The sequence below is a fragment of the Amphimedon queenslandica genome, unplaced genomic scaffold (assembly GCF_000090795.2).
Source record: "Amphimedon queenslandica unplaced genomic scaffold, v1.1 AMPQUscaffold_12628, whole genome shotgun sequence".
Taxonomy (NCBI): Eukaryota; Metazoa; Porifera; class Demospongiae; order Haplosclerida; family Niphatidae; genus Amphimedon; species Amphimedon queenslandica.
The window spans coordinates 14,723-17,385 of record NW_003547136.1 but is presented as its reverse complement, the minus strand read 5'-3'; the positions used below and the strand labels follow the sequence as shown (position 1 = coordinate 17,385).

Genomic DNA, 2,663 nt, shown 5'->3' with positions numbered 1-2,663 from the left:
TATTGGAATCACAATGGAATGAGATTCACTACAAAAGATAATGATAATGATAAGAGTGTTAGTTATAATTGTGCTGTTAATCAAAATGGTGCCTGGTGGTTTAATTATTGCTATCAATCAAATCTTAATGGTCCTTATTATACTAATCCAAATAATTCAAATGGAATCATATGGTATGATTGGAAAGGCTTCAACTATAGTCTCAGGTTTACAGAGATGAAAACTCGTCGTAACAATTAAACACAAATAATGTGTGTGTGACAGGATTGTGTAGAATCAATTATTACTTAGTGTATTTAGATTATTTGGTTACTTTTATAATAAAGTTACCATATAGTGGGAAATTTTGGAGGGGATTAAATTTGGCGAATTTGGTGGCTTGATAGCCATTCACAAAAATAAAATCCGCCATTTTGAGTCATTATACGCATGCTCAATGGCACGTGGCCACTAATTCACCAAATTAAAATCCGCCAGTAACCAAAATTTAGCAATTCACCAAATTTTACTCTTTCTAAAATTTCCTGCTATACAGTATTTCCTAATAATGTTAAGCCTCATCAGTGACTAATATCATAATATTAGTAACAATAGAAATGTAAGGACTGCAATGATAATGTTATTAATTTAAAATAAACATTCCAGTAAGTTTTGCTACACAAATACACTTTCTTTTTCTGCTAGAGCATAATGTGGTCTTAATTAGTTTAAAATTTAAAGATCGAGAGAGATGTTTTGATGTTCAGTTAAAGTTACTAAAAGTCAACAAAATGTTCTTCAATCTTTATAGTCCACTAGTCACGGAGCTAGTGTCAGTGAGTTTACTATAAAAGGAGAGAAATATCACTACAGTGACATCAACTGATAACCTATCACATTATCTTAATAAGTATATAATAAAGATACTATACTGAGATGATGTTAGCTGGTAAACTGATGTACAGTTTAATGATAATAATTGTTATTATTAATACTGTCAATGGAAACTGTCCTGATAATGAGAAGGAGACAACTTCTCCAGTTATTACCATCACTAACACTAGTGTTAATGCTATACCAGGTACTGTAATGAATGAAATAATATCAACACTATTAATGAACACTTGTTTATTTTTTATAGAATGAGTAATGCCAACTGATTGTAAAGCATGGAAAGAACTCGGAATTAAACAAAATGGAGTATATCCTGTAAAACCAGATAATGGACCAGCTTTCCAAGTAATATTTAATTGTATCATACTTAATAATATTGCATCACAGGTATACTGTGATATGGAGACTGATGGTGGTGGATGGACTGTATTTCAGAGGAGACAAGATGGATCTGTTGATTTCTATAGATACTGGACTGACTATCAGAATGGATTTGGTGACCTTACTGGTGAGTTTTGGTTAGGATTGAGCAAGATTCATCGTCTTACTAAAGAAGGATCAAACACACTAAGAGTGGACCTGGGAGACTTTGAGGGGAACACAACTTATGCTAACTACTCTACATTCAGTGTTAGTGATGGTAGTACTGAATATATACTAACAGTAGGAGGATACTCTGGTGCTGCTGGGGATGGATTGATTACTGATCCTATACATGGTCACATTACTAATCACAATGGAATGAAATTCACTACAAGAGATAATGATAATGATAAGGATGTTGGTCAGAATTGTGCCCATGGTGCCAATGGTGCCTGGTGGTACGATGCTTGCTATCAATCTCATCTCAATGGTCCTTATTATACTAATCCAACTGGAAATGGTAAGTGGAGAGGAACTATATGGTATGATTGGAAAGGAGATAGTTATAGTCTCAAGTTTACTGAGATGAAAACTTATCGTAACAATTAAACATAAATAATGTGTGTGTGACAGGATTGTGTAGAATCAGTTATTACTTAGTGTATTTAGATTATTTTTTTACTTTTACAAAAAAGTTATTTTACTTTTTTAATAAAGTTATGTTTAAATTCTTAGCCTATCATTTTATACAAGCTACCATACACTGCATTAATACATTAGGAGCAGGTGTCATCATGTTTGTGACAACAAAAATGTAAGGACTGCAATTACCAATGTTGGTTTATACAAAAATAAACAATAAACATATTTTTTAAGTTCCGGCAAGAACATGCCATAAAATATTCATAAATTGAGCCAGACACTCTAAATTTCATTTGAATGCTTACATTTTGTTAAAATAACAAACAGTTCAACTTGACAAGCATCAGTTAGATCTAATTACCATCTCACACATACATTTGTTCATTAACTGATGAACACTTAAGTAGTTTAAAATTTAAAGATCGAGAGAGATGTGTTGATGTTCAGTAAAAGTTACTAAAAGTCAACAAAATGTTGTTCAATCTTTATAGTCCACTAGTCATGGAGCTAGTGTCAGTGACTTTATTATAAAAGGAGAGAAATATCACTACAGTAACATCAACTGATAACCTATCACATTATCTTAATAAGTATATAATAAAGATACTATACTGAGATAATGTTAGCTGGTAAACTGATGTACAGTTTAATGATAATAATTGTTATTATTAATACTGTCAATGGAAACTGTCCTGATGATGAGCCTCCTCCTCCTCCTTCTCCTATTCCTGAAGTTCCCTATGTCATTTCTAGGAAATTTTACTCACCATCAAACACTTCAGTGA

General features: G+C 32.1%; 1 pseudogene; it reads left to right on the top strand.

Annotated features, from left to right (window-relative positions):
- The first annotated feature begins 1,266 nt into the window (after nucleotides 1-1,266).
- On the top strand, nucleotides 1,267-1,845 carry LOC109587272 (ficolin-2 pseudogene; annotated as a pseudogene).
- The last annotated feature ends 818 nt before the right edge of the window (nucleotides 1,846-2,663 follow it).